The 17,873-nt window shown below is 40.5% G+C and overlaps 1 long non-coding RNA gene across 1 annotated transcript; it reads right to left on the reverse strand.

Annotated features, from left to right (window-relative positions):
- Window positions 1-6,701: 6,701 nt before the first annotated feature.
- Window positions 6,702-15,039, reverse strand: LOC118167720. Its single transcript, XR_004751238.1, has 3 exons — window positions 14,834-15,039; window positions 9,124-9,372; window positions 6,702-8,227 (listed from the first exon to the last, which is right to left on the reverse strand). It is a non-coding gene; the product is annotated as an uncharacterized LOC118167720 (long non-coding RNA).
- Window positions 15,040-17,873: the final 2,834 nt, after the last annotated feature.

Genomic DNA, 17,873 nt, shown 5'->3' on the forward strand with positions numbered 1-17,873 from the left:
GAAAAGAAAAGAAAAGAAAAGAAAAGAAAAAAGAAAATTATTTTTTGATCTGGGACAATGAAATGTCTTGTATGTCTTGACCCTTCCCAAAATATGTCAGGCACATAGGTACACTGAGGCATTGCATACATGCTTGGAATGATACAGTATTATATCCCAGTAATTCCAGACAAATATGGGGTATTTTGGTGAATGCTTGGGTCCCATTCATTTTTCTGAGCAGGTCCATTTTCCTCATGCAAATTGGACAATCTTGGGCTACACAGACATATGCCACTGCTCAGAAAAAGTACCCTATAATAAAGATTAAAGCATTTAAGTGACTGTACTTTTAAAAATACTATAAAATACTTTGCATGCATGTTTGCAAGTATTACACAAAATCTCTATTGATGACCACAAAAAATTGCCATTTGTATTAATAAGGAGAGTGGTGGTAGTGTCTGGCACTTGTGTATGTAATTAGGGTAACTGAGTGAAGATTTTGGCACATGTATTGTTTCACTTTCCTATATTTATGGCATGCTTAAATGAGTATCAGCTTACACACACTACATAAACACCCATCTGCTCTAGAGATATTGTTATTGATGAAAGTTATTAGCTCTCTGCCCCCAGCTTCAAGTTCAAAATACGCTGTGGTATTCTGTTAAACCAACAAAAAAGTACACAAGCACATGTGGGAGAGATTGGGGAGAAAAGTAGCAAGGTTCAGACTGAAAGAAGGGAAATAGTTCCAGTGAAATTTAGTATGAAAAAAGTTCAGTGTGAACATTTATTGAAAACATAAATAACTGACTGATGACTGAATATTCTCATCTATAGCCTTTCCACACGGTGCATAAGACTTTTCCTAGTAGATAAATTATAAATAAAAAAAAGGATATCTCTCTAAGGGAGTCCATGTTTCAGCAAAGGGGAACACAGAAAAACTGTTCTGTTTTTTTCCAGATAATTAAGTCTTATTTCATCTATTTTCTTTGGTATGCACAGCATTAATGCAGAACTATTTAATGGCAGACGGTGAACCAGTTGGTGCTGAGGACTGGCTGTCTGCACGATAAATGTTTTGGGGAAGTTTCCTGTAGGACCAGGTATCTTCCATTGTTAGGAGCTCCTGGAAGGCATTGCCCTATCCAGCATCATCCAGAGGAGAGTCAGTTCCTACCCTGATGCTCTGTAATCCACACCAAGCACAAGAAAAGCACTGATGTCAATTGAGCATGTTAATCCTTCCCTAAATGCATCCCGTATTTTTGACCGTTTTATTTAGTTGTTTGTTTGATTATTGTTATTATTGTGTACTCCTCCAGGCAAAGGAAGAATAAACTGTATTGCATTATTCAGTATTTTATGCCCATCTAAAATATCAACCAGGAGAGGAGCAGCTGAAGAGTTAATCATTGTGATTTTTTTTTCCCCATAACTCATAACTTTTTCAGACAGGTTATCTTCTATCCCTTCTCTTCATTTGTGCTTTATCAGCACAGAAAATCCTGATGGCATTTCCTGGGAAGATAGCCTCAGAGGAGGGCCCAGCAGCTGATCACCCTCTCACAAAGTGTTCATAACACATTGTCCTCCCGTAGATAACACAGTTATTTCATGATCCACAGAAAAAATCTCTTCCTCAGCGAGTGCAGCAGAGCTTTTCTCCACTTGGCTTCTACCAACTGCAGGGTTAGTCAGAAGACTATTTATTTTTTCAGTGTTTAGATATTTGTTTAATCTCCAAAGAGAACAAAATGTCAGCTTTTCACATATTTTTTTCTCTAGACTGAAAACTGAAAGAAAAATCAGGAATGTATATTTTGTTACAGCAGTGTATATTGAAAAAAAAAAAAAAAAACGACACAATCTATCCCAGAATAGGAAACTGAGTTTTGCTTTGTGCAGCCCACTCAAGTTTTATGTCAGTGTGAGCTGTGTAGGTTTTCCTGGGGGTCCCTACTTCCCACCTGTGTTTCAGCTTGTCTGTGGTTTATTCTCATGGTCATAGACAACCTGTCCTCGGAAAGACCAAGGGAAGCTACTCTGCCCGACCAGCACAGTTCAAGGGAGTGGAAGAGCTCATGTGGGTACCACAGCTCCCAGGAGGCACTACACTTGGTCAAACGGTCAAATACTCTGCCAGCTGATACCAGAGAAATTTTTTGGTTTTGATTTTCCTGAGTGAAGTGTTTGCCAGCTTATACCCATAGACACTGAAAATATACATTTTGATAAAAAGATATTGGTTATTGCTGGAGAGAATGTTTCAACTTAAATCTTTTTTACTTCTACTTTAGTATTTTTATCAGCATGTAGTCTGTTTGGAGATTATTTTGCTGTATTTGGTAGGATAATACAAGCTTAAAAGCTGTTTTTTCTCCAGTGTGGTGTGTTTTCTACACTATCAGAAATATTGGGGCATTCTGAAAAGAATAAAGCAGCTACAGTTTATAATGATCTTATATTTAAATAATAATTTATCATTATCTTTGTATGTATTCTACATTTTTTTCTTCCCACCATAAGTACTGACAGGAACAATTTATTATTATTATTATTATTATTTTTATTATTTTTGTAGCAGATGTTAAATAATAGATACAGCTAAATATGTAGTATTTAACAATACAGTTATAATTATGTTGTTTGTATGCAATAAAGCCCTAAAATCTCCATAGTGACAATGCATTTTGAATGCTTTTGGGAAGTCCCAGTGAAACCCCCCTGCTGGGTCTCGTTCTATGAATATGACAGTGAAATGTCCATGCACTTTTCAACACCTTCTAAACAATTTTTTCAACATTTAAAAAATAACATAATTCCATCTTTACAAGTTTTTTATAGTATTGATTGCATTGAATTGCTTTATATAGGTGACCAGCCATTAGAATTCCAGATGCCGTTCCTTGGGAAAAGCTTTCCTGCTTCCAGCATCTTTAGGCAAATGTGAAGATTTTAAGTAGCATTAGAAATTTTACACTTCTGGGGGGAGAAAATTGCCAAAAGTTCTAGGTAGATTTATGGTATTTCTAATATCAGTAGAGCTCAAACCCATAAACCCATTTAATTCATACTTTCATATCTTCAAAACATAATTATTTAGAAGTACCCTTAAGACTTTGCTGCAAATGATAAAACAAAATTGGCAAAGATATCTAGTTACTGCATATTGTCTCTGACAAACACATGTTCCAGAAGACCCACACTTCTCAGAGAAAGCGTGTTTACACCCATTTGTTCACAAATGCTCATCAGTATTCACTGTGTTGCAGCTGAAAACTGCATGTTCCTTCTCTCTGGAAAACCTCAGACTGATATCTCTGGAGGGTAGGTAAGGCACACCAAAGTTCCTGGTTTGGCAGGCCCTCAGCATTTTCCTGGCTCTACTCTTAAGGCTCCAATTGCTGGGTCAGGAGAGGCCACAAGCTCCAGGAAGAAGGTACCTTCCTCCAGGTATCTCACAGCACATGCTGCTGGGCAGGGGGGAGCATCTAAAGGTGTCCCCAGGACCTCCCTGGCACCCCAGAGGTGCTGGATGATGGGCCTGGGAAAGCTGGGTGACATTGGTAAAGAAGGACTAGCAGGTCTGCACCTGCTGTCCTTGCTTTGTGCTTCCTCAAATTCAGAAAAATGTTGTTGACAAGAATTATTACGATGTTTGAGGAATCAAAACCTTTGGCTCCATTAGAGATTTTCTCCTGCATTTTCTGCTTTTCACTTACTGCTCTGCTTCTTAATTGTGGTAAAGTGCCAAAGGTCATGAGAGAAAGCATCTTCTTCATAAACATCTTGCATGTCTGTAGCAGCTGCAGCCACTTCTCTGTGAATATGACATTTCATTTATTTAATTTTGTGAGGACATTTTCTGAATACTTTAGCATCTTAATGAGACAACACAAGCTTTGACCTATCTCCTTTTCCCCAGATCTCTGGCAAATTGAAGACAAAGCCTTTTGGTGTTAAGCTCAGCATGGTAGATCTCTCACCAATGCTAATACTGCAAAAACAGTGGAAATACTGAAGGTGAGAAGAAAACATTTCAGAAAACATTGTTTGATTGATGCAGTGTATTTCATCTGGCTGGTCTGTATTTTTGTGGTGATCACACATCACGATGATGAAGTCCAGTTCTGTTGCTCTGTGTATTCTTCTGCCAAAGTATCATCTACCTGTGCAGCCCATGGTTTTTGTCTTTCCAACATGACATGAAGTTGTAACTCTAAGTTGTTGGATGCAAGCTGAAAAACAAACAAACAAACAAAAAAAAAACAGTCTGAGAGCTCAGTCTCCCTTCCAACCATAGACAGTTATATACCCAAGAAAAGCAGTATCCAGCCTTTTTTTCAAGGTTCCTCCTCATGTAGATAGTAACTCAGAATATCTGCACGGGGCACGGGGCACTTGAGGCATTTGTCAATGCCACATTAACTTCTGTGTTCCCTAGTACCTAACAGTCAGTTGTATAAATTCAGCATTGATTTAGCTTCTCTTTTAGCCTTCATTGATTACAGTTTGTTTGCTACTTTTGCAGGATAGCAAACAATGTTGTACACCCTGGTTTTGTCATAAATATTAACAAGATCAGTGACGGATTCCTGAGGATCAGCAAATTACGTAGATATTGGCTGTGTTGCTTTTTCCACAAAAGCCAAGGGAGCTTCCACTTAGAGGGAGGTCAGCTGCATGGTGAGGAGCCTCTGACAGGGAGAAATTCTCCTTCCAAACTTGTTTCAGATTGCTCGATGCAGCTCCCAAAGCCTATGCTGAATCTACCAATAATTTATTCTGGAGTAGTTTTTAGATGAAAAAATAAAGCATTTAATTTTGTCTGTTTTTGAACTGGAAAAGTACTTTAAAAGCTTCTTCTAAATTTTTTCAGACTCTCATAGCACAATTCGCCCACTCAGTAATGCACAGCTTTTCAGCTGGGGTCAGACAAACATGCTGATCGCTTGGAGAACCTTTTGGCTCTTCTACTGAGAAAATGGAAAATGGTTTTCTGACAATGCTTTTTATTTGAAAGACAAATTTGAAGTTGGTAGTTAGCACTGCTCTGGAGTGATGCTTGATTCACTCAGATCTGGGCAGATCTGGGGATGAGACTTGTGAGGATTAGGAAAGGGCGTGGAGGATTGGGAACAGGCACCAACCTGCCTCTGAAGGGAAAGGCTCCATCCCACACGCAGGCATTGCAGCAGTGGCTGAGTCCTGCTTGTAGTGATTGGAAATACTGTGGAAGCACAAAGATTGGATGACAGAAATGATACATGGAAAATTCTGGTAATCAATTGCTATGAAATATTGTTAATAGCATTGCTATTGGGAAATCTGTTTGATTTATGTTTTGTTTTGTTTTATTTTATTTTTATTTATTTATTTTCTATTTTTTTTCAGGTGTGTTTGAGGACAACAACATTGATGGCTGTGGGAGAGCAGCTGGTCCCTGGCCTTGGGTGGAAATCAGCCACTTCAGTCAGTCAGAGGAGACTCTGTGTCTTTTGGACTCAGATAATTTAAGCAGCAGAAGATGATCTAACAAGGTGAAATGTACAGTTATTTGCTCAGTTTGCTCATTACAGTTAAATTGAATTCACATTTGCAAAACCGGAAAAGGAAGAAGGGGAGATTTCCAGTAAAATTGAAGTGGAAGAAAACCAACAAGAAAAAATAGTTTGTCCATGAGATGATGAAGTGGTGTGGAAGCTGTGGTATCTGAAGTACGTCACTTATAACCTTTTTTAGTGGTGCATGTTGTCCTTAGACCCGAAACATAATGCTTTGTTCTTTTAATGCAGACAAAGCAAGCACATTGGAGTTGCTTTGCCTCCATTACTCTAACACTTGATTTGGGCCTGGTTGACTTGTTACCATATTAAGCAGGGGCTTTGCTGCATTTATTTAGCAGTCCATGATGGCAGAGCTCAGCAGAAAAATGGTGGGCATTGACCAGGCACTGCAAGCACTGTGCAAGTATGGCCACCATGCATGCTCTGCTGATTCAGGGCACAACATCTTGATGAGAGCAAATCAAGTGAGCTATGTTCAATCTAAAACTGTGAGGTTAACATGAGTTAACCTTGACATGAATAGTGGAGCTGGTGAAACCATGGCTGGTGACGGCACTGTTGTTGTCCAAGGAGATCCATTAAGCAGGATCTGTGCCTTTCTTTCTGAGACTAAAACTGTCTCAGCTCTGTAAGACTGCATCTTCCTTTGCTGCCACTTGAAGTACTATTCAATAAAGGGAGAAAGTAAATTGCAAAGAACAGAGCTCTTGTGAAGGTATTTCACACAGATTTAGATGGGCATCTAAATCTCCCCCTGGAAATGACCAGCTGGCAGTGTCCCTGCAGTTGGTGACTCTAAGCGATAACAAGAGGGAAGGACCAGTGGGACTGTAGTTCATGTGGTGCTGCTTTGTCCTTGTAGTAAAAGTATGTTAGGCCCTTTTTGCCTTCTCACCTGGCAATTCCACAGCCAAAAAAAATTAAAAGTGGCCAGGCATTTCGCACAATCAAAGCAGAGACACATTGTGGATGTCCGTTAGTGATGCTGTTGACCCATCTTATCCGATTTCCTAATTTCGCCTATACGTAAAGCAAACTACGAGAGGCAGGGATGGAGTTACAGAGGATGAACACCTGCAGTTGATGCTGCACATCCTTATCCCCTGTGCACCTGTCAGTCAGTGCAGCAGGAGGGAAATAGATGATGGAAAGTGATCAGCAGTGTCTGGTGGATCTTTTCCACTGAGAGGAAATGGGCAAATCTGATTTTATCATTAGTCAGTGCAGAGAAGGTTGAGCATGGCATGTCTTTCCTTGCTTCTCAAATCAAGGGTTGTGGGCTTCAGAATTGAAAGAAGCTGCTTTTAGTGGGTTGTTGTTCAGAGCGGCAGCTCATTGTCACTGGGCAGGAATGTCCTTCATTGCTTCTTAAGTGACTGTTATTCCAAATAATTAATAGCAGGCATTTAGAAGAAGGAAATTAACTGTTCCCTCCAAGTCCCTCTCTACCTTTTTAGGTCTCAAAGCCTCAGGATTTCCTCCAGAAAGCCTTCTGGACTAAACAAATATCTTATTGGGAGTACCTGATTTTGTCTTCATTTCTGGTTCTGTCCAAGCAAAAAGCTTGTTTTCCTGAGGATCTCATCATTCTTGCAGTCTCTTCCAGCCATCCCAGGGTGGCCACATTGCACAGGCTGGGGTTAAGGGCTGCATCTCTTTACAAACCCTCATACCAGGCTTCCCCATGTAGGTGCTGTTTGCTCCTCCCAGCTCTACCACCTGCCAGAAGCTCAAGATGTAAGGACCAATTACGAAGTGTGATATCCTAGTACTGCTTACAAAAATTAAGGATACTGCAAAATCAACCTTTTTGCCTTGAACCCCAGTGGAAATTTCCATGTGTTTGTTCTGGTACATCATGATGCCAGTGTGTGCTCTCTCTGTTATTTTTGTTCTCTTTGTTCCCTACTATTTGCAGATCAGCTACCTGTATCTTGCATGCATGTTCTGACCAGCCAGCACACCATTGCACTGGTCCCAGGCATATGAGCTGCATTAGGAAAAAAAGATCATCTCAGACTGAAGGACTCAGTCTAAATACAGATAATTAGTTATTAATGCAATAGAAGTGCTATCTGGAGTTATCCAAAGTGAAAAGCTACTTATAAATGATCAATCAATAATAAAAAAGGAAGTTACTGAGCAGCTAACACAAGTGTCCACATGCACAGTCACACAATCATGTGAGACTTTTGTCACAGCAAATGTCCAATATATATCATGAGTATACAGACAGTCAAGTATGCCATATACATTCAATTCCTCTTAGTGATCCCAAATTCTGATGATACACAAAGAAAGAAATTGATAGACTTCCCTCAGTGATAAATGGAAAGTTCTTCCAGAAAAGTGCAGATATTGCAAAGCAGCTTACCTTTTCATCCTAAAGAGTAAAAGCCTTTAGGATGGATACTTCGGGGCTAGACAAGAGAAAGAAGGGAGCTGAGAGGCATGACCACAAGGAAGATTAATTTGGCTGAACAGAATAAAATTTTAAAAATGGAAGTACTAGGAATGACATTGTGTGCATGATCTGTATGTCTACCCAGAGTGAAATCTGGACTGTGGCAGGATTCTTTAGCTGTAGCAGAGACCTTTGGAAGATGTAGCAGGGGGTGAAACTCTCTCCTCCCCTTTCTGAGTTTCCTCTGCAATGTCAGATGGTTACACTGGAAAAGGAAATATGTTCTCAGAGGTGGCAAAGCATCTGAATTTTTCATTTTTCCATCTTAATTCTCTTTCACCTCAGTCACCTGCACAGAAAATTGTACATTCTCTACATGGGCACCAATCCTTCCATCCCTCCCTCATCCCACCAACACAAGAGGTAGGCCTGGCTGCTTAATGGCCATTCATATGAAGCTGTAGATTCTTTCTTTTTTTATTTATTTATATTTTATTTGAGTATCTCTGCAGGTTTTCTGCTCTGAGACCCCCCAAATTCCTTCCTGCCTATGGGGCCTCAGCTCTGACAGTTTCTGTCTGCTGATGTACAGGGTGCTGTCATCTCTGTAAATAGTAGATACTGTACCTATCTACAGATGAGGACTAATCCTTCCTAAAAATCCTACAAATTTCCATAATCTATGCTCAGTGATTCATGTTTGTTCCATTGCTGTTTCTTTAAAAGTCTAATTCAAAAAGTCACTTTCACAACAGTGTAAACCTCATTTTTCTCTTTAGCTGTCAAAATAAGAGCTTCTTTATGCAGGGTAGATTGTCATTGCCATAGTGAGCTTCATCAGCTGTACATTAATGAATTAATCTATTGAATGAATTAAACTATGAAGCAGATAGCTAATGTGAGGTTAATGTCCCTAGCCACTAAAATAAAACAGTATTTGCAGCGTTTTCAGAAGGACCTTACCATGTTCATCTGACCTTTACTGATTTTTTGCACTGTTCTTATATAGTTTGAACAGGCTTAAACAGTAAGCATACTGTTATGCATTAAACAGAGCAAATAGAGTTATTACAGTAGCTGTAAAGCAAGCAGTGACAACATTGCTCCTCTGGACACAGAGTAATACCTGATGAATGCCAACATAGCAAAACCTGCACTTACCAAACACCCCTGACTCTCAATGGCTCCACTGTTTTTTGCCATCTTCCAAGGTTCATGGCAGGAATTAATGTTTTTTGTATTTTTACAAGTATTCTCTTGGACAGGGGCTGTTAAACAGTAGCAAATACCCTCCTTCCTCTGCTTTTTTTTTTTTTTTTTTTTTTTTTTGATTCACTCTTCGGAGGAAAGCCAACAGCTGTATGGCTCCAAGATCAGACACACCAAGTAAAGCTGGTTTCTTTGTAACTCCTGGAAATTCTGACAAGTTATAGTGCTAGTTGAATTTGACACGCAATTTTTAATTTTTTTCCTTTTCTAAATTGCATCTCATACTTGGAATATCTACCTTTTTCTTTGAAGATAAGGATCACTTCTGTTCTCTTTCCCGTATCTGCTCCTTAGAGAGAGAAATTTCAGTCAAAGAATGTCAAATAACTCACCTTCCATGCAATTACGTTTCAAAATCTAGAGAAATTTTAAGATGAATCAAAATCATAATTATAGTCTAAGTAGAAACCAACTATATTTTATGTGTTTCTTTGAATAAGCATAAGGACAGACACTCAGCTGATCACAAATATCAAATCATGCCTATTGCACTTTCTTTCCTATCTGAGTGTTTGAACAACTTTTCCTAGTTTACAGCTGTAGGATTAATAAGCCTTTAGACCATAGTTAGCAACATGGTGTCATGACAAGATGACCTTCAGTTAAGGCTAAGTAGGAAGCCTTTAAGCGGTACAGTGGTTGCCAAATGAAAAAGACTAGTACCCTGGATATTGCTAAAGATACCACCAGGCCATAGTGATACATACAGGTGAAGAATACAGGTCATTGCAAAGAACTTGATATCAGAGACACTCAGTTAGAGGAACACAGAGTTAGTAACAGTGAGGCCAGTAAATGCCTGGGAAATCTGCATGTCCACATGCATAAATAACTGTGAATGCAACTGTATTAAAATTTGATAAAAATTATGCTTACATTCGTGTCTACCCTCCTGCAGCCTTTGCAATTCACAAGTCTGATGATCATGTCAATGTGCTTGCTGGGCTGCTACCTGCTGTGTGCCTGTGTTAACCCAGCTGCAGCCCTGAGCTGACTGTCACATGGAGCCAACAGCTCTTGCAAAAATGAATATATACACAGGGAGCACACATTCCTTTTCTCTGGACCTCATGGATATAGATTTGCCCCTCTCAGACACATGGATTTAAGTAAAGATTTCACTTGTTTTTCTTCATTATCATTGCAATATTGTTTCCCTTCTGTTTCAAAGCTCTTCAGAAACTCTCCCCACCTCTTTTATCATCTCCCATTCAGCATCAAAAGGTCAACTCCCATTTCTGATTCACTCTTGATGATCATCTCCATTTGTTTTGCCAGGCAAATACTTTCTTTTACACTCCCTATCCACTGATCTGCAAACCTATTTGAGATAATCTCTCTAATTACTTCTCAATAGTCTCCTTTGTACAGAGAACCCCAAAACAACAGAAACACAGTATAATGAGTATTACTTATAGCATTGAAGGAGATAATTAGGGGGATTTATTGTTTTCCATTGTGGAGTAGGAGTTAGCAAGTTCTGATCCAGAATGAGGGGGAGAAAATGGTCTTATTTTAGTTGGGTTATGATGACTCCTTTAACATGACTGCTCTGGGGAAAATGCCAAAAGAACGATTTCCCCTGCTCTTTTCCACCAGCTGCATAAGATGATGATATTACTGCCTGTGGGGCAATTGCAAACCTTGACCTCTCTGCCCATGGAGAGAAATATCATGGGAAGGAAAAACTCTGCCTCATACGTGCCATCTGGCTCCAGGCTAAACTAGGGATGAAGCACTTCTCCCCTGCAGAGTAGACAGTTAGAGGCAAAAAGGCTCAGAAAATTTGTTTGAAAATATCTTTGCAATTTTTTATTTTTCCCAAGGAGAGTGAGAAGTGCATTGCCCTCTTAATATTGTACAAAAAGTGAGAGACCAGACTGCACTCATTTTGTCATGGCATTGGTTTCTGGCCTCTCCTGGCCTCAAGTGTATGTAAGCATAACAACTGATAAAGATTTGTACTCCAATGATTATTTCTTTTTTTTTTTTTTTTTTTTTTTTTTTTTTTAAATCCATGTTTATATAGCATTCAATCCAAAGGCCCTTCTATGCCTGTTTCATTTTCCCTTCTGTAAAATAAACAACAGAGCTTTACTGTGTCTATGGGATTTCACCACCCAGGCAGGCAACCACTGAGTGCTCATGAGGCTCACTATAATTTCTGCTCAGATTGTCCCTCATTTGGGATTTAACTGGTATTTTGCCATCAGGAAAAAAACAAACATGATCCTGGGTCATTTTATAATGAAATTCTTTGTTCAAGAGTCTTTTAAGAAACAGTGAAAATTAAGTTAAACCAAGGAAACGAGAAATCTTTAACCATTGACTCTCTGTTAAATGGTTATTTAATATTTTTTGACCACAGAAATTTTATTTCTGCAATGTCATATCTACATTGTAACCAGCTGGATGGATTCATCAAGCAGTATCCATAATTACTGATGCACTGAAAGTTTTATTAGCTAGCTACATTCCTGGTGAAAGGCAAACATGAAATGAATGAAAACCGATTTTCTTTAAATCTGCAGCTTTGCAAAAGCTAAAGTTTTCTAAGTTGTTTTTATAAACTTTTTCTGTTGTTACACTGAGGCCCTTGCATGTGTTTCAGATCAGTTCCGGATCAAACTGTTTCATTTTTAAACACAGAGAAATGAATAAACCCTCTGTTTCCTTGGTGCACTGAGAATTCTTCCCCTGAACCTTTACAATGTATGGTTCAGTGGCTGAGCCAGAGAGCTGGATCATGTTTAACTTATATCTAATTTACTTCCCTTCTGTAACAGCACGGGGGATGCAAGAGATAACAACCTAGATGGGAAAGTGATCGACTTTGAAAGTTTTTCCTTAAAACTTTAGAATTGTTGATGCCATCCAACTAATTTAAAACTTATGAGAAGATTTTCACACAACCCAATCTCCACTTGCAACCCTTATGCACTAGCAAACATCCTTACTCCAGGCTGCCCACAAGGTGGGATATTCAATTGTTCAAAACTGATCCCATGGGGGGAACAAATCCTGATGCTCTTTCTCCTGTCCCCATCTGTGTGCATACATGGGCCTCCTTGGCAGGGCTGTAGAGGGAGGGAGCAGGGACATTAGGAGACCCAGCATCTCAAGTTCCGTCGAATGCCATCTGTTCTGGGGAGGGATCTATTCCTTCCAAGTAATCTGCTCCATCAGGGTCAGGTTGACCATTTCCCAAATAGTCACAGCACTTTACTTACGGATTTTTTGGGGGGGGATTTTTTAGGTCCTAAGGTGAATTTCGATGTTTTCAGACTGTCCCTCACAGAACGAAATAGTTGATGCTCAGTTTGAGGTGCCTTGCTCTTGAAAAAGCTTTCAATGAAGAGGAGTGTGAAGGGGCACTGTGCAGGCAGTGCACATCAGAGAACCTGCAGCAGTTTGAAAAAGAAAAAAAAAAAAAGAAAAAAAAAGAAAAAAAAAGACTTTATTCTGAAATTAGACAGAAATTGTAGATTTCTGTTTCCTTTCCCAGTGCAATATTTAAATGCTAAAATCAATCCTGCCTGCAGTACAGTTGATACGAATCTATGGCTCCAATTGACTTCAAAGAGGCATGTATGAATGCAAAATTTTGGTGTAAAAGTGATATACTTGCCTAAAGACTCAGAGATTTAAGAAATGAGGACTAGGCAGTTTTTTGGAAAGCATCAAAAGTGTTAGCAATAATTACTGTTTTAAAGAACTGAAAACCTGATGGTGCCCCTTTGCTACAAGCCTCCCCCCGCACATTGACTGTACTGCCACATTTTGAAGAAATATAGCTGGCAAGAAAAGCCCCTTGACTCTGTAGATAATATTGGCCAAGTCAGCAGTTTTCCCAGGGACTCACAGAAAATTCACTGCTTGACTTGTCAGCCACCAAAGAGTTCTGGGTGTTGCTAGAAATAACTTCTGAGTCACTGAAAAGCTTCTGACTTTATCAAAGCCAAAAAACTTTGGAGCAATTCCGTGTGCTTCAGGTGGATTATTGGGACAGAAGAAGGGTGTGGAAAGGGTGCTGCACCCCATCCATTGATGCCAGCTCAAGAGAAGGGCTGGAAGTGGGGTGGGCAAACACCTGAAAAAATTGAATCAGTAACATAAAACAATTCAATTAGATCAGTAACAGAAAATGAAGCATTTGGTTTCTTATGTAGTGGTTGACAACTTTGTCTCATCTGCAAATGGCAAATGTAGTCTGGCTTCTCTGTACTGTTTTATCTCTCGTTCTCTGACTTTTCATTATTTTTAGAGCATGCATCTGAAGACTCCTATCAAATGTGCAATGTAAAGCGCAACTCTTAATAACCAGTGTCATGGTTTTGCTTGGGACAGAGTTAATTTACTCTGCAGCTGCTTACACAACTCTGTTTTGCATTTTTGGTGAAAACAGTGGTGATAACACAGTGTTTTTAGTTGTTGCAGAGCAGCATTAGCATAGAGTCAAGGACCTGTCAGTTTCTCACAGTGCCCTGCCAGCGAGGAGGCTGGGGGTGAACCATAAGCTGGGAGGAGCCGGGGCCAGGACAGGTGACCCGGGCTGACCACAGCTATATCCCATACTGTGTGATATAAAAGCTGGGATAAAGAAGAAGGAAGGCTGGACATTTGGAGTGATGTTGTTTGTCTTCCCAAGACACCGCTACATGTGATGAGTGAGCCCTGCTTTCCTGGGAGTGGATGAACACCTGCCTGCTGATGGGAAGTAGCACAGGAATTCCTTGGTTTGCTTTGCTTGTGTGCACAGCTTTTGCTTTACCTTGCAAACGGTCTTCATCTCAACCCACACGTTCTCTCACTTTTACCTCTCCGATCCTCTCCCCCATCTCCTCTGGGGAGGGTGAGCAAGAGGCTGTGGAGCACTTAGCTGCCTGCAGGACTAACCCACAACAACCAGTACTTATAAAACATTGTCTAGAGTGAAACTGAAGTTAGACAAGTAGAATAAATGTTCTCTAGGGATTTATGACCTCTTCAGGGTGGCACTTACTCCCTGCAGCACTTCAGTAGAAATCTCTTGGTCTTTCTTCAACCAGTCTGAGCATCTTGACTGATAAAAAACTGAAGATTATGTTACAAACTAAAAATACCATGTGAGTGAAACAAATATTTTTAAGTGTTGTGATTCAGGAGTAAACAGTAAAGCTCTAATACTGGAAGAATGAGTTACAGAAATTTTAAGGACTGTTTTGCACTGACATAGAAATCTCCCTTCTTCATTCCGGGCATCAACATTCAAAAAAGCATTGGAAAAAACTTTCCACCTATCCTCTCTCCTCATTTACATTCCTTTCTGCTGCTGCTTCATTCTTTTTATCCAAGAGTTGAAGATGTCTCCCTGGTCTTCTTCAGACTACACATACCCCTGTCACCTTGCCTTGCTCCCGACCCCCAGTCTCACAACTTCCCCTCAGCCTTTCATTCTCCTCTAGTACTTTTCCTATGAGACAGCATATCTTAAATTTTATCATTCAAAACAACAACAACAACAACAACAACAACAACAAAACAGCCCTGCTCTTAATTCAAGTCTTTTCTCAGCACCTTCCCCTTCTTCCCCTGTGGTTATTAATCATTTTTCTGTACTTACAGTCATTAGGGAAAAGGTGTCCTCCTTCCAAATCCTCTCCTATGCCAGTCCTGGAGGAGCTCAGGCATGCTGAGGTGGCTCAGAGGCCAGGCATGCCTGGCTGGGATGGGACACACAGTGCTGCAAATGGCCTTGGCATGAGCTGGTCTCATGGTCACACAGCTTGGTGTTGTCCCTGGATCTGAAGCTCTGACCCTGGGGACCTTCCATCTCCAGCAATGCTGGATGGTCTAATGTTTGTCTAACCGCCATGGGTGAGAATGTGTGTGGGCCTGAGATGCTGGTGAAATGGGACAGCACTGGCCATGCCATGAAGGGAGGCTTTCAGGTCACCTCCTTGCTGAGCTGCTGAAGCAGTGGCAGCTTTGGCCATCTCAGGATCTGATTGTGGCTGAAATATGCCCTGTACCATGCAATGGCAGCTCCCCAGGTTGTCACCAGTGTCCCCTGGCTCTGCAGAACAGGCGAGTGGGGTGAGCAGCACCCATCAGTGCTTGTGCTCAGCTGACTATCCTCTGCCAAGGAGCTGCTGGGATGCTTCCCAGCTCTCCAAGCAAGGAAAATGAGTGCATTGGCCTCCTCCATAATCTCATGGAAGTCCTTTTACCTGATCTGGACTTGAGGTCCTCTAATAAAAAATGCATTACCTTCCTTTCAGGGAAGTTGAAAAGGTGATACCCTCCTAGTAAACTGGGAGGTACAGAAACCCTACAGAAAATAGGGACTTGAAAAGATAAAGAACAGGAGAAGGCTCTGAAGTAACAAGCTGTTGTAGTACATTTTTAAACAATTTTATCTTAGTGAAGGTCAAACCTTGTTAACCGTCCTGGACCTTTCTACTTAGGCATCTGTATGTGTTTATTTATGAAATAGGTGCAATTCAGGGAAACCAAGAGTGTTCAGTGTAACTTTGAATAGCATTATGCACTTTTCAAATCTGCCAGTGTGCAGCCCACAGCATTCCCTACTGCTGCTCATAACTTTCATTTTTACTGGATGGCAGGTCAGACTAATAGCAAAAATAACCAATGTTCAGACAACTCCCTCCCTGCTTAGGGCTGACTGTGGGCAGTGCCAGGTCAGGCTCCCTGCAACTCCGACAAGAGCAGTGTTGTCACTGAGCACTTCAGTAATGCCCATTTTCTCTGACAAGGCCTTGACACCAAAAGCAGCAGAGTGTGGTGCTTAGTAAAGGCACAGGGAGACCTGCTTGTCAAAATCCATGCAAAATGGAGACAAACCACTGTAAAGTTAAAAGAGTCTAGTTGTACAATAAGGATGTGTAGTAATGTCTGCTAGTGTTTCAGCTGATCAGAGAAGTCATCAAGGACCAAAATCCATATCCTTGCTTCTGGCTAAGTACCTGCAGGATGAGGGGAGGCGTGTAATCCCCCTGAGAACTGAAGGGCACAGCAGATCAGCAATCTGCTCCATGTGCCAGCTCCAAGTTTGTTCTCCCTTGTGTCAGCCTGCCTTAAGCATGAGGAACATCAGGATGTTGAAGAGTATGTGAGGGTTGCTCTTCCTCTTCAGAGGGACTTTATACCCCCACCCCTCTTTCCTCATTGTCCCCCAAAATACAAAGGCTCTGCAGTTTGCTGGTGCTGTCTTGGCCCATGGAGACATTTTTCTCTTGGTAGAATATCAGTTTTAAACAGAGCTGATTCAGGCCGTCTACAGCTGGGCTGCTGTGTTGCCTTTGGTTTTATAGTGGTCTTTCCAAACACCTGTAAAATTCTTACTTTTTCTACTAAATTGTCTTGTTCTTGCTATATTCACGTAGTTTCACCATAGCACTGAAATTCCTCAGTGAATCTGTTCAACACTCCTGCCCTCTTCCAACTCTTTAAGCACCTTCCCCAAACCCATCTAACTATTCAACAAAGTCTTTGAACTTTACTGTTTAGTTGAGAAGTCACTGGACTGTGTTTTGAATTTTTTTGGGGTAGTAGTTCTTGTTGGTTGCTGTTGTTAGGAGGTTACAAAAGCATTGCTGGGAACTATCCTCTCAGCTGAAATAATTTTTCCATCTTCAAATAGCTGCTTTTACTCCATAGGGCAGGAAGTAGACACGCATTATTTTCTATAAGAAAATCTCACAAATCTTACAAGAAGAGGATTGTGATATTTCACAATGGTTTCTATTTCAGATACCTAGTATTTACAACTAATAATAATAATAATAATAAAAATAAAAAAACTAGGGTTGTTTCTAGTTTTAATTTTCCAGAAGTGGTGGAGAGAAAGGCAAGAAATGTGGTACGATGAACAGTTACCTATTTTTCATTCTTACCTTTCCTTTAACATGTCCCAGATTAAGTTAGTTAACTGCTAACCTAAATCCCACCACTGCCAACGCATGTGAGCAATAAATGTGTAGCTGTATGAGAAGTTCTGGATAAAGATCCTAGTAGTTTGGCAGCCCTGTGTGGAGCTGAAATCCCTGGCTTGGTTCCAGCAGCAGAGTCTTGCTTCTTCAAGCACTGTTGGAACAATTAATTTTATTTTTCTAAGAGTGAAAATGAATTAGACAAGTAAAACTGACTAAGCCAGGAAACAGTCTACCTATTTTCAGTAGAGCATTTTTCAGACATCTTTGTATTTCTTTCTTTAAAGTCTAGAGACAATGGGATAATTACAGAGACAATATTTTGTGTTAAGTAAATCTTTAGGTCTCTGTGAATAGGTTGACTGGTACATTTTTTTTTGCCTGTGGGTCTGGGAAAAGGTCTGTGCTTGCCCACATGAAAGGCCCTATTATCTCTCACGATTTATGCGCACATTCCTGTTTCCTCCCATCCATATGACCTGTCAGGACTTTCCCAGACCAAGCCACAACAGCAGAAGCATTTAGCATTTCTGACCCAGCCTTGCCAAAAGCTGATATCCTCCAGCAATGGCTAGAAGCCCAAGGTCCTCTCAACTCTAGATTCCTGTCCCTCCTCAGTCGGAAAGCAGAGTTTAGACTTGAAAACTGTTGGTAGAAGTATTGTTGCTGAGTTCAGGCTGTGTTTGCGAAGCACTTTGTGGCCTATCACTT

The sequence above is a fragment of the Oxyura jamaicensis genome, chromosome 5 (genome assembly GCF_011077185.1).
Source record: "Oxyura jamaicensis isolate SHBP4307 breed ruddy duck chromosome 5, BPBGC_Ojam_1.0, whole genome shotgun sequence".
NCBI lineage: Eukaryota > Metazoa > Chordata > Aves > Anseriformes > Anatidae > Oxyura > Oxyura jamaicensis.